This window comes from Gallus gallus, chromosome 14 (assembly GCF_016699485.2).
Source record: "Gallus gallus isolate bGalGal1 chromosome 14, bGalGal1.mat.broiler.GRCg7b, whole genome shotgun sequence".
NCBI lineage: Eukaryota > Metazoa > Chordata > Aves > Galliformes > Phasianidae > Gallus > Gallus gallus.
The window spans coordinates 12,180,417-12,205,161 of record NC_052545.1 but is presented as its reverse complement, the minus strand read 5'-3'; the positions used below and the strand labels follow the sequence as shown (position 1 = coordinate 12,205,161).

At 48.5% G+C, this 24,745-nt stretch overlaps 1 protein-coding gene and 1 long non-coding RNA gene across 7 annotated transcripts in view; one reads left to right on the top strand and one right to left on the bottom strand.

Annotated features, from left to right (window-relative positions):
* Positions 1-24,745, bottom strand: part of AXIN1 (axin 1) — a 76,644-nt gene that overhangs the window by 30,779 nt on the left and 21,120 nt on the right. The gene's annotated exons all lie outside the window — the stretch shown is intronic.
* LOC121106768 lies at positions 12,507-19,139 on the top strand. The gene is made up of 2 exons (XR_005839749.1): positions 12,507-17,751; positions 18,225-19,139. It is a non-coding gene; the product is annotated as an uncharacterized LOC121106768 (long non-coding RNA).

Sequence of the window (24,745 nt, the reverse complement as noted above, 5' to 3'; positions counted from 1 at the left end):
GAAGCAAAAGGGAATTCATGAACTAAGGAAGATGATACTTTTAGAGCTGAAGAGAGAGAGGAAACAAGACTACATGGCAGAAGTCCAATTCATGTCAGGATTTATTGCATCCATTGGATAACTGCTTAGCACTGACATTTTATGAGCATGGCAGGACATCTAAAAGCAATATCTAGATTATGAGACATTATCTTTCTTAGTAAAAGTAGGATTCTTTCTACTCTTCCAAGGTAAGCATGACTCACTGATTTAATGTTTGCTTTCACATCCTTCCTTACTTCACTCTAACATGTTTGCCAAGGCAGGGAATTAAAGTCAGAAAAGGCAGTTGCTTGCAAAGTGGAACCTGCAGCCAACCTCAAATGTCACACTGGGGTACATCAAACACTTGCAAATTCCACTAGCAAGGACCGTCTAATAGCACTGGCTTTTCCAATGGACAATCTAGCCATGAATCTACAGAGGCTACTTTGTACACAGCACCAGGCCTTGTCCTGCAGGCAGGTTATTCAAGTACATCTGCAAACAAGCCAACCTCCTTAAACAAAATGGCTGGGTGAGAGAGCATCTGCATGAGCTACCTTGAGGAGCGAGTTCCTCCCTTGGAAGGAGACCTGCGCTCATGGTGAAGAAACCTGTGAAACAACAAAGCAAACGGTTCCTTTGCACTGACTGCCATTGGCAAAGGAAAGCTACAGCTACCAACGTGCCTCCAGCTCTATAGCACACATCAGATCAGCCATGTCACACAGGCATCTTACTGTCACTGCAAGTCACTTTGCAATTTGCCAGGAAGAGGAACAAGCTGAAACATTCATACAGGCACAGCAGCAGCATTCAATCCCCCGCCTGCCCTGCCTACACTGCTGCATGAAGAACAGACATCCTGAATGCTATCAATGCTGCAGCTTTTCAAGCTGTTACCAGCGCTGAAAACCAGAGTAGCATTTTATTCCAGATCACCACATTCAGCATCATCTGTCATTAATGACTCAGCAACATGCACCCAGTTGATGTGGCTCATAACGGACCCTGAGCAAAGCCTTCCAGGGAGGACACACCACGCAGCTTGTGCTCCCCACTTCTGCTGTGAAAAGCTTTTCCAGCTGTACTGCAGAGGTCAAAGTCCTACAGGCAAAACCAAAGTCACCGCCCTGATGAGTTTACCTTTAGATAAGACCAAAAAACCCCCAAACCAAACGGTGAGAAACACACAGATGGAAGGACTGGAGGTGAGGAAGATACCAGCAAAGAGACAAGTTAGCAGTTCTGGCATATTTTTACGAGTATGAACATACGATAACCATCACTAGGATATTGATCATCACCTGATCTCATTACATTGGCCACTAAATGAGCAGAGACTTGCAGACAACTCATTTGAGGTAGAGGTTTTCAGAATGATTTATGAGTACTATGGGATTCTGAGTACATGGATGGAAGCACTACCAAAGCAATTTAAAACTGAGTCAGACAGGGCTACAGCTTCCACGCTGCTAGTGTGAATAGCTTCTATTCACCCTGCCCTTTTGCTCCTAGAATCAGAACCAATTTCCCTTGTAATACACGGGGTCACACACACCAGCATGTTCATAGGTCACAACAAAAATTGCTATTGTTTTAGGCCCATTTACATGTCAGTTAGAAGCTATTTCACCCCTGTTCTCACAAAGAGAAAGCCAACGTCTTGCCTGCCACTAAACTACAAACTCCAAGCTACTTCTCCTTAGATGATGGAGCTCAGCACAGAAGCAGAGTAGAGAGCATCCACAACTGAGTCACTTGAGGTTTATCACTACTGTTGGAGGCAAAAGGAGCCTTGTGAGGTTCTGCCACTCCGCTGTAGCACAGAGCTGGCAGTGTTTGAATGCTTACCCTGGGATGGTGAGTCACCACGGACTTTTTCTAGCACACAAACTTTCTGACTGTCACTTCAAATGTGCACTGATGCAACCTTATTTCTATATCCATCAGATTTCCAAGCGGATTTCTAGGGCAAATATTTAAAGCTGGAAGTAATTTGAACAAGTTCGCCCTAAAAAGCAAAATATAATAAGTGAAAACCTTCCACCACCCATTCACCAGCTCTCCCCTTGCATAATGGTCAGTTCTGAATATTAAAGGAACGCTGCGCCGTGTAACCCTCCTGTCAAATCTGATATGACAGTTGCATGATGGAGGCAGATAAAACCTCTTAAATTGAGGTGAGAATGATGGATAGGTCAGGCCTTCCCTGCGGGCAAAGAGAAGGATGCTTTTTGGATAACCCAATTAAAATAGAACACCAACTTCTAGTGGACCTTTTGTCAGGCGCCTCTGGAAGCGGCATGGATTATTCTAGCAGTATATTAAGAAAGCACTGTGATATACAGAATAAAATGCATACATCAATCAACTTCTCCTTTGTATCCGCTGATCACTTAAAAGGGAAGGAACACACCTCCTACCACCCCAGGGCAGTCCTGCTGATAAGGCAATGCCTCTACACACTGGGATGTACAAGGTAAACAAAACCCTATGGGGTTTTTAATCACCTTAACCTGTACCTTCACTTGTGGGAAATGGCAGAACTTGAATCTGCAGCTTTTAGGGCACTCTACATGGGAAAAAAAAGTTCAGCTCCTGTTTTCCAGAGCTCTTCTGGTGTGTTGGCCAGGTGGAAGTCGCAGGTCATGATCACAGCCCTGCCATGGCTGCTCAGCTCTGTGCCCGTGCATTCTGTCCTGGCCAGCTGCACCAGCAAGGCGCTGGGGCTGCACAATCCATGCTAGGAGCCCAGCTCTGCTGCTGCAGGCAGCTTGGAGCTCCCATCTTCTGCCTGGGAAGGAAAGCTCAGGTCTGTATGTGGCTCTTGAGCACCCTCCTCAAAGGCAGCCAAAGGCATGGGGATGCTGCCCGGTCTCCTGAAGCCGCTTTGCTGAGGGGTATTCCAAGAGCCACGTCCCCATCACAAACATGTCCCAGGCATTCAAGGGACAAACATTCAGCTCCCATTGCTAATAACACACTGAGGGAACTGAGTAGTGTAGCCTACAGAAAAGGAGGTGCAGGGGAGGCCTCACTTCTCTCTCTACAACTACCTCAAAAAGGAAGCTGTACTGAGGTGGATGTCGGTCTCTCCTCTCACGCAATAAGCAATAGGACAAAAGGAAATGGCCTGAAGTTGCTTCATGGGATGTTTAAGAAGGATATTAGGAAAAAATTCTTTGCTGAGAGGGTTGTGGAGCCTTGGAACAGGCTGCCCAGGGAAGCAGTTGAGTCACCATTCCTCGAGGTTGTTTAAAAGACATGTCGATGTGGTGCTCAGGGACATGGTTTAGTGGTAGACTTGGCATTGCTACGCTAACAGTTGGACGTGGTGTTCCTAGAGGACTTTCCCAACCTGATTGTACAATTCTATCGATATACAGCTCTTTTCTCACAGCCTCACACTATCCTGCAGGCCAGAGCCCTGGGGAGCAGCAGAGCAGACAGGCACATGCACAGGAGAGGGCCTGGGGGCTCTGAGCCTCCTCTCTCCTCTTCTCACCGGGAAGCAACCAGTGGCGCAGCTGAGAGACTGGTTCTGCTGTGGGGCTGAGGGAAGGCCGCCTTCCCTCCCCTCCAGCAGCATAAAGCGTTTTAAGAGTTATTGGGTACGAGTCTGAGAGGGCTGGAGGAATTGAGGAGGTAAGAGCGAGCAGATGGGCGCCTCATGGCACTCCGCCATTCAGCAGCCGGGGCACGGAGGCTCTCCTGCAGCACTGCACAGGGCTGTGGTTCTTCCACAGAGAACGCAGGGAAGAGTTCTGGTCACGACTGTTGTATTTAGCTAAAATTACACACTTAAGCGTGTATACAACAGGGATTACTTCCATTTTAGCTCTGCCTCTAATACATCAATGCAAATGTAAACTTTCGGTAAGCGTAAGTACATGGAAAGGGTATAAGATTTCAAAGCAATCATAACAGGTTACATTACTTTTGAGGAATCCATCTGTATTCAATCCTTCTCTTAATGTTCCCTCTCCCTGACAACTCTCTTCAGCTGGCTCATATCACTATTTGAATGTTTTGTGCTGTGCTTCTGAAGAACGCTTTCAACATCTATTAGCAGGAAAACATTAAAGGAACATGGAGTCTAACAAAAAACTGGTCACTTCTGATCTGGGAGGGGAGGCTGCTTTAAAAGGGATTCAGACACACTCGGAGCGTTTTGAAATGTCAGCTAAAAACTTCACATACCGAGCTCTATGTGCTGATAAGGGCAATAAAAGGAAAGGTGAGCATTTAAAGTTAGACTTCACAAAAATTCCTGCAGACTTCTGAATTCGTTTTAGACCAGAAGTGCAATGAACTCGTTTGAAATTAACATGTAACATTTCACACGTTGCAGAAAGAAAGCCTTTCTCCTCTGCAGCTCTCAGCTGTTCAGCCTTCAAAGCAATCACACGAGGAACAGTTCTGACAGAGATCAGAGTGACCCAAGTAAGTCAGCCCGACCGCTGCCTTTTCTCTTCACACGGCTCTCCGCTGATCACTGTCAATTCCACTGCTACTGACAGGGGCCAAAGCTGTCAGAAAACGAGCAAGCATTTCCCTAATGTTTCCTTCTCTCTGCTCAGAGTTTATTTTGCATAGCCCTTTATTTTGCAGAATCACAGAACGGTTTGGGTTGGAAGGGACTTTTCAAGGCCATCCAATCCACAGCTCTGCCACGGGCAGGGACACTTCTTGAGAGATCAGGCTGCCCAAAGCCTGACTTTGAACACCCCCAATCCCGCTCCTCACACCAAGACCAGCATGAATGTGAGCAGCATCAGGCTTCAGAGCTTCCAATGAAGTGAGAAGAGAGGTTGGAGCAATAAGGCCAAAGACACAGATCACCTGGAGCTCCCACTGCATCACGAATCTCTTAGAACCATTCTTTCCCTTACGGCTTTGGATTCCTTCACACAACTTCAAGCTCGCATATATTTAATTTCAATTCAAAGATGCAAAAGGGCTCAATTTGTGCCAAACATGCTGCTCTCTGTGTAAAAAACACAGGGCTGGCATGCTTTGGGAAAGAACTGTATCACCATCAGCATCCACAGTGGGAGAAAGACTCAAACGTTCTGTCTGCAAAGCCAAATCCACACAACACAGTTCTCAATAAGGATATTCCTAATCCCATGCCATGTTCTGAACCTTTAGTCATCAAAGGTTGGGTGATCTCTTTTCTTTCAATAGGGAGAAATCCCATTTTCTAGACAGCTTGAGTAGCGAGGCAGCTGATGGCCACCCAAACTTCATGAGCTGCTTTGGAAAGCTCTGTGCTGCAGGAGAGGGGATACATCCCAGCAAACAGGCTCTGCAGAAGCTCAGGATCTCTCATCACAGCAATGGGCAGTTTACTGCAGTTGAAGCAGCTCTAATACTCCCCCCCTGCACAACCACAAGGAATCTTGTGGCAGGACACAGCTCCAAGCTTTCTCTTCTGGTGGCTGTTTAAGTTGAGGGTTGATGCCATAAAAACAGGGCCCAGAGACCACAGGCCCATGCTGCAGTTCAGTGAGACCCAGTCACCAAATTCCTGTTCCCACCTTGCTCCTTTCCTACATTTATCTCTGCCAACAAGTGGGTAACTGACACATCCCTCATGCAGTACCACGTTTCACTATCAAAGCCAAATCACTCAAATTAAAAGGTGAGCACGTTAGCTTATGATGTACGAGCTGAAAGCAAACAACTTCAGCATATTGAAATAGCACATGCTATCGAACAGTGCAACAACCCAGAGTGGCAGGGTCACCTTTAAACCAGAGATTAGAAAGGCAACTGGAGAGAAGTCTGAATGGCAACTTACACTGCTGGTCCACCTCAAGTTTCAGTTTCCAAGCCATGGTACCATCAACCACCACCAGACACTGCACCGTGCTGGGTGTAAAACTATCAGAAATGCCCCAAAGCATTCACAGCATTCTCCAGTAAATCCTCACTTGTGTGTTTTGAACCTAAGAACAAAACGCCTGCGAGGATGTAACGCCAAAACCTTTACTCCTGACAGGATTTAACCTGCTCCAAAGACACAAAGTCTGGTCAGGAGGCTAAAATTAGGGATTTAGCTGATAATTTGATTGCAAATCCTCGGGGTTCCTCCACTTAAAACTCTTCCCAATTATCACGGGCACTCAGATACTGCTGTGTATTTGAACTTCACCACTGCCAATGTCAAGCTAATCACATGTGTTCTAAGCAAGGGCAGCTTCTTCAAAGATCGCATCAATTCTGGACAAGTTAATCTGTTCTTTGAGGTCTCCAGATGGCTCTCACCAAGAAAGTTCACTTCTAGCTCTGCAGCCTGCAAGCGCGGCAGCCCAAGCGCTCTGCAGAGCATTACAAAGAAACCAGATCAAAGTTCTGTCTTGAGAGAAAAAAGAAAAAAAAAAAAAAAGAAATCTGAAGTTTGAAAAGCAACAGCAGCCTGTCACTCGTAGGCTTAAAGACGACTCCTGCATGCTCCAGCTATCAGGGAATTTATGATTACAGTCTGGCTTTTAAAAGCCGATGAAAAAAAAATGACGCTCTTTAGCACTCCTTGCCTTTGCAAATCTGTATCTCCTTCCGCGCTCATTCATCCTCCCACGCCGGAGGAAGAAGGGAAATAAATAAAAACTTAACTAAAAGTACAGATTAGAGCTCTTCTCTTTCTTTCTAAGGCATTCAATTCCATTTCGGGAGTACGCTGAGATTATTTCATGGGGACCTTCAGTAATCCTTGCTTGGTATTAAAGCACAACTACAAAACCGAGATCTAACAACCTGAGTTTCCAACTCATAACCCTTTGCATCTAGCAAGGACATACAGCTTCCAAGCACTATGGTACACAAGGTGCGTTCCCTGCAACTAAGTGATTTAGACCCCAACACAGGCAAGCCTATGCAACCACCCTGATGGAGCTCTACAAACTGTTCATTGATCATAGATGTAAAATCAGAAGTGTCAAAATCTGTTTTTGCCACACGATAAAGTCCAATCGATCCTAAAAACAATGCCTATCTTCCCCAGGATACGAGCAAAAAGCTCATTTCCTTAACAGCTCAATGCACACGGAGTGAATTAATAAAAATAGCGTGGGCAACACAACGTGTGCACATCAATTAACAAGCTGCTTGGATCCCCCTGGAATAAGCAAAGGCAGCGGACCATTTTGTTCTGCTATCTAACAGTAACAGGTATCCTTTCAACCTATTAGTGTGAATTCACACAGGTCCCCACCTGCCACAGCGCCCACAGATGTGCTCCCCAAAGAAACCCCTCTGCTCAGCTACGGGGGCTCTGTGTGGGACCCTGTGCCTCTGTGCCTGGTTCCTTCTCCCTGGGCACAGGCTGGGAGTTGTACATGGGTCACACAGGGAACGTCTCTGCCCAGCAGGGGCTCTGCTGAGGGAAGAAGAGGCCGAGTGTGCTTCCCTCGCTCCCACCCCATGGCACCCCACATCTGCTCCACGGGCTCGGCCGGGGCCTGGGTGCAGCAAATGGCTTCCAAACGTCTGCCTCTGAGGGGATGGGGAAGCGCAGGGCTGTACCTGGGTCTGCTCATCACCTAAAGAAGGCAGCGGCTCCGCTCAGAAACACCACTGCCTGCAAGCTATCAAATTAATCCCGGGATTTCAACAGCTTTTCTACGTTATTTTTCATCTCAACCAAACCACAAATTTACTTAATGACTAAACCAGGCAAGCAAGCACTTTGTTTGCCAGGCAGAGGGGGACCTTTCTGAGCGGCTCCAGGTTTCCAGCACACACATCTACCCAGCGCCACGCGAGGGACGGGGCTGCTCCGGGGACACGTGTGGCACTCCTTGGGCTCCCACAGCCAGCGGCACTGCACTGGGATCGCAGAGCAAGGAGACGCGCCAGGCCGCCAGTCAGGGCCGCCCCGGCCGAGCCAGGGCCAGGCAAGGAGGAATACAATAAGAACACTGTGTTCCAGGAACTATTGAATAAAGAAGAGAGCATGCTTTTGGCCAGCAGGATTCAGCGCTATAATTCTGTCTGCCGCTTTTCTTCCCCGTCTGAAGCAACATTGTTTGTCCACGCTTCTCTGAAATGGAAAGTATTTCCTCTTCTCGACTCGTTCCAAAGAAAGATCTGAGGAGGCCTGGTAGAACCAGGCGTAACTGGGGATTCTCCAGCGCCTCGGCTGCTCCTTGCCAACACTTCTGCTCAACAAGAAAGGCCTTACAGGATAAATTACGAGCAGATTTCTCTGCAAGCTCAGAAACTTAAGACCAGAGCCTGCAGGATGAGTAAGTTTTTGGATGGGAACAAAACATCCAGCTTTGGCTAAAGACTTCAGTGCGTTTCCTCTCCTTCCTCTGCACCTACAGTCTCTTGTGCACTCCAGAGCAGGGGATGGTGCAGCTCTGCGCCCACAGGTGTGTGGGCCACACCGGGGAGCCGGAGCCTATGGAACCAAAGGGCACACCGGGCAGTCCTGGCTCTGGGCCTCCTCACACCACTGAAGCTTTCTGGGAGGGAATAGAAACCAGAAATGCAATCTGCAATCCAGATTGCTTCCAGCGATGAATTTCCCGACACTCAAATCAAAGCAGTGGTGTTTCTGATGGCTGAAATGAAAGGGGAAGATATGCAACTCAAGTGGGCTCCATTTGATAAAAATGAGTTGCAATGTTGACGTTAAACTTCTTCCTTGCATCACTGGGCCACTTAGGCTGAGCTGGACAGCCACAGACTTACTGGCCCCATTTAAATCCTCATTGAGAATATCAAAGGAAAGTATAATCGTTACCAATTCGTTGCCAACAAGCTTGGTATTTCAGTGAAATTACAAATTTTGGTGGCAGAAGAAACAGAGTGATGTCATATTTGAACAGCCGTGAGGCTCCTGTCTCAGCCCTTCAAAACAATCTGGGTTTGTTCCCAAAGAACTCTGACGAAGACCTGCTAATGATGAGGTGCATAGGACTACTGAGGGACTCCTAGTATTAACACTGCACACAGAAACCCCTTTCTTTCACTGAATAAGGCCTGCCATGCCAACACACATGAAGCAAGACGTCTGCCTCCAAGCACAGCCACTCACTGCTGTCTTAACTCCCAAAAAAAGAACCAAGCATTCCCCCGTGAACCTTTGGGGGGACCAAAGTCCAGACCCAGCTGAAAACAGAACCAGAAAGCTGGAGGCCTGGCAGAGGTAAAGCTGGGAGTTGGAATTTCGTGGCTCTCCCAGAGGGGAGATTCAGCTGATCAGAAACGTCCTCATCTTCTCTGTCCACGTGTATTAAAGGTCAAGGAGCGGGATCGGATATTGGCAGCACATGACAAAAACCACTCACTAGAGCAAAAGGACCTTCCCAAAGACATCTCATACCTTCACATTAAAAGGTCCTGCAAGGGCTTCAGTTCAGTACAGGGAGTGCATTTAAGTTTAAAGCCAAGAGACCATTAGATCAGGGCAGGATGGGTCCCCCAGAGCAGACTTCTGTCTCCATCTCATACTTTAAAATGAGCAGCAGGCCATAGGCACCAGCTTACTGCACCGTGACACAGCAGTGGGTCTCAGAAGTGCAGCACCATGGAACAGCTTCTCCAGCAGCTCTCTGGGGTCTCACAAGCTCCACAAAGGTGGCTGTTAGAGGATCCTTGTTGGATCACACCAAGAAACAGCAAGCTGTGTCAACAGCAAAGAACTGGCAAGCTGCAAAAGGTTCTTAACCTCCTCCATCATTTACTGCTTGACTCTGAAGGGACGTCAGCATCACAGTAAGCGCACATAAATCATAACTCAGCCTTCTGGTCTCCACTGGGAGCTGGCAATCTGATGTTCCTTTCTCCCCTGAGACCGACCTGACGTGCATAACGTGGTGGCTGAGGCGAGGTCAGGGTGAACTGAAGGGTACCAGCCTCGACAGGGGCCATCAGCAGGGATGGGCCCTTGGTGAACTGTACAGTAACAACCAGAAGGAAGGAAACACATAAAAGCTGGGTCTGAGGGAGACAGAGACCATTGAAAAGGATCTTGCCCTTTCTACACATACTTTTTAATTTTTGTTTTCAAAGAGTTTAGCAGACTGACAGCAAATAATTTACTACTGTACCCTGGGAAATAGGCACACAGCTGTTACTGAGTCTTCCTCTTAAGTAAAGACTAAAGCAATTCTTCTTTAGATGGTGCAGAATGCAGTCCTGGCCGCAGCTTTGGGACAGTCCTCTAACTGGAACCTGGAAGCCAAACGATACACGGCTGCATCAGGATCACAGGAGGTCACATATTTAAATGATTCACGAAATCAGAGGATTCAGTTTCTAATTTCTGGTAGCCATACATTTACAAACAGATCTAAACTCAGCAGTCAGAAGGCCTGAGATGTGCAGTACCTGAAGGCAGCCAGCACAGGTCTGTTAGCAACGCTTGTTTAAGGCAGACACCTCAAATGTAATGAGAAGGGCTTTGTTAGGCACCTCTGCTCCAGAACATGGCAAATACCTTCAGCTTCAATGAGAGCACTGGGGAAGCCATTGGAGGCTGATACGCACTCCATCCCATTACAGTGCTAAACCACCCCATAGGGAAGTCATGTTTGTTATTTCTGCATGCACTTTACAGCAAGTGAAACCTCACTTTAGGAACTCGGCTGAGGTTTGTTGTTATTTTCGCCTTGTAGAATTCTTCTGTTTTACTTCTCTTCCATTAGAACAGGCAGATATATGAGCTTTTACCTTTATTACACAAATTCCACAATATCTTTTCATCTGGTATGCATTATTGTGGGCATATATATGAAGTACTATGTCCATTTAAAGTGCTGTAAAAGAGCTGTTTGAACTCTTATTCCATTCCTACATATCTTTATGCAATTAAAACCAGTCGACAGTTCTATTTAGGAAAAATAAGCAACAATGCAAGCAATCTGCTTTTTTGTTCTAAATACGTTAGCCACTGTCCAGATAAAAGCCAGCTGTATGGTTTTTTAACCTCCATTTCTTAAAGACACAAGCCCAGGTGATCCAACCCTAAGCACTTCTGATCTGCTTTTGCCAGAATCCTGGAGCACAACCTACCTGCTGACACTCAGCCAAATGACAGGGGGGAAGGAGGCTCCAACTACACCGTGATAATTAGCAAACACTGGAAGGTTTGTGGAGATTGAATGCTGTGAGTAATGACAAGGCTGCGGCCAAATCTCAGCCTTGACAGGCCAGCAGAAAATCGGCATGGAGGAGAAACATTACAATGGCATCGAATGCCCAAGGAGGCATTACAACAGTGTGTTAAGGCTTAAATACTTTCTCCTTAACACAGCAGGGCAAAGCAACCTATTGTTTGGGGAAAAAAATATTGTCTTCTGCTCACCTCTGTGGTACCTGGTACGTGCTATTACTGATCCTGCACTGCCTCTGCAGAACTTAACGTGCCCAGGGCTCGCAATAAATGGATTGATATCCTTCTTTTCCCTCCTCTTTGTACTTTATCTAGCTTACATCACTCAAATGTTATACCGAACACAGCATAATTCACTCTGCTGGAGACTACTCTGTGGCACTCTTCACCAGTGAATCCTGTGTTTATTTGTGATGTTATTCTACAGGAGGGAAAAGCTCTTATCCTCTTGCATACAAAAAGCCAATGCCAATGCTGACATAGTCAACATTTTCTCAAAATCTGCTTTATTTGAAATGCTCTGGGCCTAACACTCAGCATTTTATAAGTCTGCCTTACATGCACTTGCTCAGTTCAGTAAATCTGATCTGGGGTCTTCAGCTGAGCACAGAAAATCTGCACCGTGCACAACAAGGATGTTCCCAGGTACAAGAGCTGCCTTGCAGGATGTCTTTAGCAGAAACCAGCATGGAAACACCTGCACTTCTCTGCCTGCACCTTCTGCCTCTTTTACTGAGTGGCCTTTCAGCAAAGCAAGAGGTAATGCACATGCCTGGTGCACTTTCCTTCCTACCCCTCCTCTGTTAGCTCCCATAGCACCTGCCATCCCATGCACTGAACTGAGCAAGCACCCTAAAGAAAAAGTCTGTGATCACACACATCAACAAGCAGCTACAAGAGGAGAAGTTATGAAATTCCATGAGATAGCACCTTGCATAAGACTCAGTGTCCCCTGTATATGTGGGACAAACATTGCCAGCACCTCTCTCCCAGTTAGTTTTATGGGTTCAATGACAGAGTTAAGATCAGTTCACAGCCTTCCTCTCTCTGAGGTGAACAGGGTTTCTCCTCTCCAACCTGCAATTCATTTGCACACAAGAGAATTCTACCCTGTTATCAGAACCCGCTGAGATGAGCGGGTTACATTTCCTTATGAGAGGATACAAAGTGACAGGCATGCAGACACAGCACACCGGGGAAGCTTTGCCTCCTGCATGAAGGGGTAGAAGTGAGGTTGAAGAGGCACCCTCCAGCTACAGCACCTGAAAGCTCCCGGGAGCATCACAAAACCCCTTTCCAGGTTCCAACGCTCCCTCCTGCTAGCTGCTGGAGGATCTTGCTCTCCTTACCTCTTCCCCAGTCCTTCCCCCCAAAGCTGGATTTTGTTGCTGTTGTTTTTTTTATTATTTTCTCTGAGTACCTTTTCTAGAGGATTGGAGAAGAGAGCTGGCTCAGCCAGCAAGGAGTGTCTGAGCCTCCACAACCAGGAGCTGTGGCAACAGGAATTGCAGTTTTCAGCCTCTGAAGTCTCAGCCATGACCATCTCACATATGCCTCTCGGAGAATCTTGCTGCCAGAATCTTCAACGGAGCTCGTGCAATTTTCAAAACCTTACAGTTTAGCCAAATTTGGGTGGTTTCTCACATGGACAGCAAAAGGTACGTCCAAGCTGCCATGCCAATCCCACCCCCCCAGCAACCCACTTGCCAAATGGTACATGCCTGCTTCAAAGAGGAAAGTTGGAAAGTAATCAATGGAAAGTAAATTGTAAGAGTCTGACATGAGCAAAACAATGTAATTTCCTCCTCCTCTATTTTCGCTAAAATTTGCCAAAGTAATTCGGCCTGAGGCAGAATCTCAGCATGGAAGAATACCAAACAACGTAAGTCTGATAAAGATACGAGCAACTACAACCAAGTTTTATATAATGGGAAGTGTTAGGCAACCACGACTGCTGCCAGCTCCGCCTATATAGTAAATGAGTGATATTTTAATATCACTATTAACTCCCCCTTCAAAACTACAAGTGAGACTGCAACGTGAGTCATAATATCCCTGGCATCAATTTTGATTGCAAAGTTGATGAAAGCAACCGTTCCCAAACCTGTGTGTGAAAACGTAGCTGAATTAATCAAAACATGCAGGAGCTTGTGACATCAACGTCTGAGCCTGCGAATCTGCATTTACAGCTGTGAGACTCTTGCGTGACATGATGTGACTGCAGAGATGCTTGGCTTGTGCTCCTGCTGGCAGCACCTTGTCCCATCCAGGGAAAAGAGAACAATATTCACCAGCAGTTCTTATCATAGGACGGATCTTTCAGAACTCTGTATACATCCGTGATGTAATAATACCTGCAGATCTCCCTGACTGCAGCCATCCCTAGAAGATGAAGGGGCCGTGCATGTCCGTGAGCAGCTGCCCTTGGGGTGAGGGAAAAGAATCTGCATTTACTGTCAGAAAAGCAGTTGCATGCAAAGGCCTTTTGGGGATTTTATTCTTTACTGCAGAGGAGATATGGGGCCATGACTTGGGCCTCATTGTCAGAAAGAACGTCAGTGCCGAAGAAGATTTGTGCAGAGTGATACAACTCTGACACTGAACTTCACTGGAAACGTGGTAAGAATCCAGGCATGGAATTCACTCCTGCATGGTGTCTACTCAGCTGTAAGCCTGAGAGGAGATGTTTCCATCAGACACGAGGACCAGGGAGAATGGTCTGAACAGCAGGAGAGAAGCGGAGTGCAGTGACTTCATTTGAGGGAAGAGCTGATACTAGTTGGGAAATACAAAGAATCCTTTGTCTCTCACCATCCTGACTATTTAAGGGTGAATTAGCTGCAGAAGGTCATCATCAGCTCCTACCAAACCTTGTCTGATCCCGACCAATGCCACCTTTTCAAGTGATGAGCATCACTAGCCCAAGGCCATCCACCTGGCTGAAATTCAGCCAAGGAGAGCAGGTTGAACCGTGGTGGGGAAGAGGGTCTGCTCAAACAGACGTCCAAAGCATGTGGAACTTTTAGTTCAAGGGCAAGAAAAGATTTTGACCCAGTTTCAGATTTGAAGTCCATCTCCTAAACAAAAGCAGCTGAAGTTTAAATGAGCCAATTCTGCAGATCATTACGCCGCTATTACACAACTCCTAATCCCTGAAGTGGGGAAGAAGTGCCAACGCCAACCCAGGCACATCTCTGTCATTTCGGCTGGACTTCCAGCCTTCCCACTGAAGATTTCATTCCCTTAAACCATTCTTGAAGAACGCCAAACACTAAAATCTCCCAAATATTTATTGTAATTTCTTTGGCTACACTATCACAAGTGCCTAAATTCCCCTTCTCAGTTGGAGAGCTATCTAGACCAGAGGTCTCCAAATCTTTCAGCCTAATAAACATTACAAAGGCTCGTGAGCCCCTCTGAGTAGTAAGGGAGAGATTGTTTGCTGCCACAAAAGGAACAAAAATGACCAGCCATCCCCTGCTGGCTATTCTCCTCCCCTAAGAACTTGGTCTAATCCCCTCCACCATACAGCCCATCAAAGACAATGTGCCAAGGAATGGGAGAACTGCTGTGCATGCTGATTCCCAGCTCGGCAGCGGTTCCCGAGGACCACAGCCAGCCAGCTGCTGCGAGCAGCTCCCTCCGTGCCGCTGTGCCAAGCCAGAAGGTCGCTTTTCATCCATCTCTTCCTCTCACGGACTGCCCAAAGGAAACCGTCAGGCTGCTCGCAGCTCTCCCAGGCTCCAGGAGCAGCACAGCTCTTCTCACAGACTCTCTGGCCCCCAGGAGCCCAGCAGACAGATGGGCTGTGGAGCGGCCGTAGCTCCCACGGCCACACTCGGCCTGTCACCAAGCCAGCCTCAATGCACCGCGGGTTCAGCCAAGCGTTCTGGGCAGAATGCAAAGGATGCAGACCACAGAACACGTTGCTATCTCTCTTCCAACATCGAATGTGCGGCATCCTCTAGGTGACAAGGTGCGTGGTGCTGACAAGCCATGCAGGGAACACGAGCACAAGAAGGGAGGGCGGCGAGCCAGAAGCACGGGGCTACGGCAGCTCTCAAATGCTGTGCCAAGGTCAGCCCTGGAAGCACCGCTGTCTCTAAAAGAAGCCATAATTGAGAAGGTAACATTATAAAGCTATAAAATGAAGTTTTACTGCTGCTGACTAGCTGGGACATGCAGAACATGTGTTGCAGGGAACATAGCATAATTTTATTAGTGAAGACAAAGCCATTCATGCAGACTGGCCCAAATGGGGTGGGCTGAATTAAGAGAACAATAGCAGTTCATCAGATGGCCCTTCCTTTCACATATGTCTTCAACTTACTACCCTAGCAAATACTACGAGCAGCTTGGAAATATATTTTCATGCGAAGAGCCTCACGTTATTAACACATTAGATTAAAATCAAAATAATTGAGAACGTAACGTATTCCTGATGCTGTTCATTAAATGGCTAAATCAAAACCATCAGAACCCAGCCAGCCTCCTCCTCTTTTGGAATCACACTCGTGATCAATGACTGTTTGCACGATTTAGCCCAAGCCAGCACTTTGCAGCACTGCTAAAACCACCCCGGACGGCCTTTCAGCACCAAACACACTGCTCACAGCCCCAGCACGTGAGTCACAGGATTGCTGCAGACCCCTTAAGCTGATCAGGGGAAGATGTGCTGAGATTGAGACCAATCTGAAAGGAAAAAAAACACGTTGCGTCAGAACTTAATGCTAACCATGTTTCAGATTTGCTCATGGATTCCAGTTCCCCAAATAACAAAACAATAGACACCAAAGAGGAAAAGTGGAAACTGCTGCTTGGGGAAGCTTGCCACAACACGTTGGCTGCAAGTGTGCTGGGACATAAATCCTGCTCCTGCAGGGCTGGGGCTCAGCGCTCCAAGGGCTCTGCACGCATTAAAGGCAAGGCTGGCCTCCCCCTCCGAAGCTGCCTGTTGCCTGTCCACCTCCTTCCTTCTTTCATTTCCAGCCATGTCCGGCTGATGCACAGTATTTATGCTGCTTGGCTACCCCAGGGTGGGGGAGATGAGAACAGACGAGCAGAAGAGATGGGACGGCATGGAGATGGCAGCAGGGAGCGCAGGGCTTGGGAAGGACAAGCTCCGAAAGCTGTGCAGTGGGCTCTGGCCCCGAATGTCCTTGCAACGGGGATCCCTGCAGCGTCTTTAGGATCCAGAGTTGCCCTCCTGCTGTTTTAAGCCACTTTTTAAGACTTGTTTTGCAAAACGGCTGAGTAGGTGAGCAGAGACGGCCCAGCTCTGAGTGCAGTGTGAGGAACAGCCTGCACGCTGCTGATGGCTGAAATTACAGACTTGCCACAGGACACCAGAAAAACGATAAAGCAGCGGAACCCCAGCTTAACCCTTGTCAAAGAATCCCTAATCTTCTCCAAGATTAGACTTTTGTTCTTCCTAACCGCCAGCCCTACAAACGCCACCCAGACTGCAGGGGGCCAGGCTCACAAACACAAATTAATTACATCAGCTGTAATTCACACCTCCGGCTGCTTTTGAAGCAACTTGTTAAGCTCTTTTGAATAAGAGTCTGGGAAAAAGAAATAGTAACGTTATCAAACTGAAATACAGATTTCTGTTCTGGAAAGAGAACTACGCAGATTAACTGCGATATCCCAATGGGTGAGTTCAAGCAGACGCAGTTGTTCCAGTGCTGCTCGATGTCCCTGAGTTCACTGAGCCCAACCGGAACGCTCTGGGATCTGCCATGCCAGCAATAAAACGGCCATAAAGAGAGCTCAGCTCATTGCTGCACCAAGCCACAAAGCAGATGACAATCCAGACTCCTTCTCCCCCACAGCTGCAGATGGACGGGGCAAACCACGCCAAAATGAAGCTGAACCTTCACCAAGACACTGCTCCTCCAGGGCTGGAAAAACCCGTACCCTAATGGAAATTATAACATTCCCTCCCTGCAGCTTGGAGAGAGGGGACCTCCAACCACCACCACTGTGCAAACAATAACTGAGAAGTGCTTAAGCTCAGGCAACCTTTGCAATATGCCCCTGAGGCAAGCAATGTGATGCTGCCTGCAAATCTCCAGAGAGAGACCTCTGCATCACCACCTCGACCAGCAGCAGCAGGCTTATGGATAGAACAGCAGAGAACTGTGCTGCTGTTCCCATTGCTTAGCACTCCATTGGGAAACTTGTAAAGGCTTAGTCAGTCCCATGCTGGTCCTGCCCAGCTTTCAAGGGAGAAACACAAACCCGTCTTCCTATAATTTCACTGCAAAGAAATTGCAGAGTGGCTCAGTTTACTCTCGTAGGAGAATTCTCCATCCTACACATGGTGACTGCTGCAGCAAGGAGCAAACTGCAGAAACCATGCTGATCTGGATCCTGACTCATGCAGTGAACTGCTGCAGCAGCAGCAGCAGCATCTGAAGCGATGCTCCAGTCTTCTCCCCACCTCCTTCCCCTCTGCTGCCACAACCTGGGCAACTAAAGACAAGAGAAAGCCACCAGCAGCTTAACCATGGAGGGGTGAAACCTTGCAGTATATCAGATTATCACTACCCGGAGGCTGATGAGAGAGATAGCGGCCCTAAGCTCATCCCACTGGAATGGTATGTCAGCAATGCCCCTGGCCTTCTGCTTTCCGGTGAGCAGGGTGGCAGGGGACAGGATGGGGACAGCATGGGGACAGCATGGGGCAGTGCAGTGGGGACAGGACGTGGCACGCAGCTCGGCTCTCCCAAGAGCACTGCTGAACCCAGAACTGAGAAACATTTTCCCTATTTGTGCCAGTTTAGCATTCTTGACGGTGACCATCCGCTGCACAAGAACTCCCAAACAGACCAGAGACTGGGAAAAGAAAAACCCTAAAGAGAAATCGCTTCAGATAAAGCCGCCACTTTATCTCCCCAGTGATTATACCTGACCCTTTGGTGCATGGCAGCTCTCCTCGGAATAAAAACACGAGTTATTTACCCAGGGTGGGATGTTCATGAGGGCCTGTAGGTGTGTCAAGACAAGGTCAGAAAGGAGAGGTGTTGTTTTTCTTTCTTTCTTTCTTTCTTTCTTTCTTTTTTTTTCCCAGGCCAACAGATACAGCTTGGAAAAACAAGCAAGCTGCAAGCTTTCGGCCCCTCAGATTACTCTCCTGCTCTGCAAATGGAGAAACAAACTAAAAGTCAAAGAAAAGAAAGGCTGAGAACAAACGTTCCAAGTTAAATATATTAATCAATTAGATAATTAGGGGGGGAAAGTTGATGGGTGCCCCCACAGAGGATGGGAGAGGTTAGCAGGAAGAGATGTGGTCGAGCTGCCAAAGACAGCCGTCCTCTGCAGAACACCGAGGCTACACGGCGGCGAAGCGTTAGGATATGCCAGAAAACAAACATCCTTCCTTGAATTCAGCATTTTTAGGATCAGACAGACGCAGTTCCAGGCCCATCTTTGGAGGTTCTCCACCAGGAATGAGAGCCGCAAGGTCAGAGACCCATCTGCCGCTGCGCAAAACCCAACAGAATCACCCACCTCTCTGCAGAACCCACCTCCAAACCCTGAGACCATCGCGGTCACAACAACGCTGCCGCTACTACTGAAGGCCAAAATCTTTCTTTGCATAGCCCGGAAAGAATGCCAGCAATTCCAATGGCAGGAATCTCCCTGCCTGCCCTGCAGTCTCCTGCAGATTTTCGCAGCGGTCCCTCCACGCTGCCTAATTCCACCTCCGTGCTCCACACAAGAGTTATTCCAAGCATTTTCAGCCCGCGTTGTTGTGTGTCGAGGTAGAGCTGGGTGTGAAGAAAGCGTTCATTTAGTTAACTCTGTTTTACTCAGCAAGTGGAACAAATTTCATCACCCCCTACAAGTCCATTATGTATTCTATTTATACCACAAACATTTGGTGCACAATTCAGGAACAGCAGGAACAGGTGATGTAATGCACTGTACAAACAACATTCTATTCATACAGTGGGAAAATAAAGTGCATTCTCTTGGTTTCTTTGATCACGCTTAAAACAATCAGATTAGAAGTCACAGATAACCCAATACGTACTGGAGATGAAAGGGCTCTGGAGAAATAAATCACCCAAAGTTAGATATTAAGCAAGATTTCTCTCTCAACAATCAACTTATCTGTGGATAGAGGAGGAATGACCATGTGGTTTCAAAATCCTGCCAGGCATTTTATTTATTTTTATAATACCATAAAGCTACTCCACCCACTTTTTCAGAATGAACGTTGCATTACACAACACATCAAAGGGACTTTATGGCCTAAATTAAGCAATAAAATAGTTGAGATTGTGCGTTATGCTGAAAATTGGCCGGCTTCTCGTGCCTGGTGAGCTGGGAGGTGAACACATGTTTCCCCAGCACCTGAGGAACGCTTGGGGCGGAATGGCCCCAGGTATCAAAGTGTGTGGCGCTTGCGTTTAATAGACCAGCATAAAGTTGGAGGCCTTCAGTGCCCACTGCAGCCCTGGGGGATGGGACAAGCGCTGAGAAATCCATCACGGGGTGTGGGACATCGGCGCTGCCCTTCGCGCTCACAGCCTTTAAGGCTTGATTCATGGACTAAGCGCGGTGTTGGAAGCTGTGGGCTTTGTGGATGCGGTTCTCTCACCTCTGGCAGCAGGCCATGCTGGGGAAAGGAGCCAGAAATCCGGGGGGAAAGCCGCTGGTCAGCCAGCACGGCTGCACTGCCGGCACCTCGCGGCTCCTGCCTGCCCCAGCAGCAGCAATCCTGCTCCTCCCCGCTGCCCAGGCACAGTGGGAACACGGCTATGAGGGCAGAGGCAGGCCGGCACCTCCGTCCCCTTGCAGCAGAGCGAAGGCCGGGCTGAGTTCCCACCAGGGCAGCTCAAGAGGCACAAGAAAATTCAACTTGCACCAACATGGGCTGGCGTGTGTGTGTGTGTGTGTGTGTATGTGTATGTGTGCCCCTACCGCTAAGTAAAAACAAGATTTAAAAACAAAAACAACAACAACAAAAAAACCCAAGCAGATTAATTAATTTGGGCCCTTCGCCTTTCTGCAGCCTGACTCACCGCGTTTGATCTGCAGGGCTGGTGAGAGGTGCCCCAGCCTGCCCAGCCCTGCCCAGCCCCAACAATGCACAGCGGCCCCGCGCCGCTCCTGGCCGTCAATGGGCGCTCTGTTGGGTGAGTGACTCACTGCCTTCCATCAAAAGAGCAAAAATAAAACCATAGGGCTCGGTGTTTGTGGAGCGTTAGCTGAGCAGAAAGGGGGGGGGTTATTTTAAGGTTTTGTTTTTAGGTGGTTCCTCAAAGGAAACTGGCATTGCTATTTTCGGAACCGGCCACACGTTTCTGCGGGACACTCTCGAGCGGCTCGTGCTTTTAATTCATGCTCTAAAGACACAGTAAGGTGGATATTTAAACCTACAGACTGCGTTTAAGGAAAACACACACACCAGAACATGTGCTGGAAGCCCTCAGGTGTGGGAGCAGTGCCCTGGCACAGGGCTCCAGCCAGGAACGAGCTCTGTTAATGCTCCCTTCCATCCCTCTACCCTGACACAGAGGGTACAAGCCCAGACGGGGCCATGTCAGTCCCCATTACATCCTATTCACACGTCCCCGTGTCCCCAAGGCACAGCGCACTGTCAGCTCCCAGCAGTGAGCAGGATGTGAGAAGCAGCCCCCTGCTCTGGGCTACAATGGATCTTGAGATCTCAGCAGCCACATTTGGCACAGCCCGCTCAAGCTGTCTGTCTGCACCCAGGTGCACATCAACAAGAACAGGGATCTCGGGGACTGGAGGTTCTGGGTTCTTTGAAGGCCTCCAGAGCTGAGCAGGAGAGCGGGTTCCTTACAGACAGGTCACCTGATGCAATTGCAGGCTATGGTGGAGTCTCAAACTTATCTCCATCAGACACTCTTGATTTCCTGTTTGCGGCATTGATAAATAAAAAGCTCTACGTCGTGGGTGATTATACTTCACAGAGGACAGCAATTAAGAAATAGCCAATTACATTTTATAAGCCCAGGATAATCAAAAGCTTCCTCAAATATCTATAGTTGCAATAAGCACTCAGAAATGGTAACTCCCAACAAATTGCAGGTAATTTAGGGTCATTTACAAAGATGACATATTTCCCTATCTGCACTTAAAACTTTCAAGCCGGGTTCTGAAAAGTGCTGCACGAGCTCCTGGGATGTATCGCTGCTGATATCCCAAACCAGCACCATAGTCATACACCAGCCCAGTCCCACTGGGAGATGCACGGCCTCCCAGTGCCATCCTGCAGAGAATGCCATCGCCAGCAGAACAGACTTCACATCTCATATTTAAAGAGATAGGGGAGGATCCTCACGTATAAATCCAAGCAACGACTAAAAAAAATCAACTCCTATCGCTCTCTTTTAATTAAGCCTCGCAGTTTTTAAAAGGGATGGTCACCTGCTCTGTTTGTAACCCAATGCTGCAGCTCCCACGCAGCCAGTGCATGAGAACGGAGATCAAACAGCAAATTAAAAACCACTGAACGACAGAGGAAAGGGAACATGCCTTTCTCATTTTTACAGCTTAACCTTTTAGATGGGAGATCTCAGAAGACCCCCTAGAGGAGCAGAGGCTGACAAGGCTACGATCCAGCAAAGGTGCTTGTTACAGCATGGCAGTTTCATTCCTCACTTTCAGCGCAGGTTTTGCTGTGCAAAAAAGCCCTCCCTGCTCACGTGGTTGCTGGAGCAGCACTACCACCACGCAGCAGAGCTCTCCTATTACCCCACGATTCCTTCCAGCAGTGGCTCCCTGTCTCCTGGCCACCACTTACACAGCTGTTAGTGCCATTACTTCAGCTGTAAGAGTACACGGTTCTGCAGGGCTAATTGCCGCATAAAAGCTGATGAAGTCCTCGGGACATGCATGTGACAGATGAGGATGTGCCTGGAGGTTATTTAAGAAGCAGAATCACAGGAGTGTTGGAAGGGACCTCCAAGGACCAGCAGAGCCTCGTGCTTGAGGCCGGCCGGCTGTCAGCACCACGCAGGGTGGCCGTGGCCCACGTCCTTACTGAGAGCAGAACTGTTTTAAGAAGTTATCATCAGCTGCAGTGAGGTACTGAACAGCCTTTTCTGATCTTGCCTCAGAGGGACCAATGGGAAAGAAAGGAAGGAGGATTAATGCAAGGAAAGCCAACAATGTGCTTGAAAGAGAAGGGGACGAGCTTTCATGTGCTTCTCTCCAAGAAATGACGTGTGCGTGCTCTGTCCATATGGGAAGCTGGAGGTGGGATGGATAGCAAAGAGATGGTAAGGCACTTCCCTGGGACTCAGAGGGCACTCTGACCTGCGCTCACTGCCCTCTGAGAAAGCTCCCTCCTAACATCTGACTTAAATCTCCCCTTTTAGTTTAAAACCATTCCCCCTCATCCTATCACCACTGGACCGCGTAAAACGTCAGCATCCCTCCTGATTATAAGATCCCTTCAGGTACTGGGAGGCCACAGCAAGGTCTCCCCGGAGCCTTCTCCTCTCCAGGCTGCACAACCACAGCTCCCTCAGCCTGTGCTCACAGGAGAGGTGCTCCAGCCCTAATCAACAAAGCAGACTAATGAATCCATTTTATATTTACTTACATGCTGTAAATACAAAACACTCAACATCCAAGCAGGTGTTTTGGTCCCTTACTGTCGTTGCCATTATACTGAAGAGGCTGGAAGGCCGCATGGCACCCCATAGCTCCAAGTCCCAGCAGTGCAGTGCCTCAGGCCCAGCGTCTGCAATGCCCCCTCTGGACTTCGGGGCTGACGTAAGTTTAGCTGATTTCTTCTGCCCTGATGTAATAAATCCTGTTCACACTCAGCTATCATTCAGGACTGAATTCGGTTCCATTTGACAAACCTGCTGGTTTTATTAACTTGCTAACTACACAAGTTTATACAACTGCAGATGCTTGGTTCTGCAATCCTGATTTTGCCCACTCGGCATATCAACCTATGTTTATTTAATTTAAAAAGGAAAATTATTTACAAAGTTCGAATTTTAAAAGAAGCACAACTGTTTTCCCTGCTAATTACTGTCTGTGGCTTGGCAACAGCTCTGTGGACAATAGGTGTTCCTGCCACTACTGTCCCATCTGGAACAGGAGGTTTGGCTCCAGTCCCTCCCTATTTCTTCAGCTCAGGATGATTTCCAAAGCCGGGAAATGAGGATTATCCTGCTCCATACCACCTGAGGCAACACACTACACCCAAGTCCACAGCCCAAGATGGGCTACTTGGGAGGGTTTCTGGCATCACTGGTGCCAAGCCACAGACAGCAATTAACAAGGAAAAAGGGTTGCTTATAGCCTGACTGCTGGCAATGCGGTTGACAGCTCCCAACAGAACCTACGCAAGGTGAGAAAGACAGCAGTCCTCACAGAGCTGACTCAGGGCATCACCACCAGGGACCAAAACCCAGATGACATTGCTGAGTCCAAGCGACCGCTGACTCTTGGATGTATCTTACATTGGAGGAGGAGGACGGAGCTGTGGGATGCATCCACCCTTCTGAGCACGGGAAAGACTTGTGGGAAGGCACTGCGGGATCGCAAGGCCGGCATCTTCCCTGTAAGACTGGTGGGATATCAGCTCTCTCATTACAGCTCCAACCAGCCACGTCACCCAGCCCAGGATGCCGAACGCAAGGCAGTGATATTTGCAAGGGATAGTCGGCTCCCAACGAGGGGAGCTCAAGCGCTGCATCAAGAAAGGAAAAGAGATCAAGATGGGGCCGGCTGGCTGCCCTGCCAAGGCTGCTGCAGGATCAGAAAAGCCTGCTTGAGCTCTCGCCTAAAACTGCAGATGCACGCAGCCAGGCCGGGGCTGCAGCCCATCGCCCCGCTCTGCGGAGAAAGGCAGCGCGGCCGCAGCGGGACAATGCAGGAGGAGAACGCGCCCCAGGTGTGACGAAACCCCGAGCGCTGCTCTGCAGTGACGCCCACTGCGGCCGGGGCTGAGCGCGGAGCACTGCCCTCCCGGCCCTGACCGGCCCTGCCCTGTGGATGCTTATCGGGGCGGTGAGCCGCCAGCACAAAAACAACAACCGCCACAAACGGATTTCAGCCAGTTCAGCACAGCGCGTTTCCAACCGCTTGGCACTCACAGGCCGAGAGAAGCGTTGGAAAAAGGCCTCTCGGTGCAGGCCGGCTTCCTTGGAAAACAGAGGGCTGAAAATAAAATACCAACTTCTGCCTGGCTGGGCAGGTAGCACCAGCAGCTGCAATGCCGTGCCACAAGGAGTACGCTCCAACGCTCCTAAAATCCATGCGAAAGGTGCAGGCGGTCTCCGCATCCCAGACAGACCATACAAAGAAACCTGCAGAGAGCAAACGTGCACGAAGCAGCTCAGCACTCTGCCTGCCCCCAGCAGCCACCCCTACGACCGGCTGGACCTCACCAGCTTGCAGTTGAAAGGCAGGAGCCCCAGCTGAGACAAAGGTGTGCTGCGTTTACCTCCGACGGGATTTAGATCGGAGCACTCCACACCACCGAAGTGCTGAGACAGGCATTTACTCAGGTGTATAAACATCACGCCAGGTTTGCAAGAACTCTTCTCCAAAGCTTAAGAATAAATTCAACTTGGTTTTGAATAATTATGG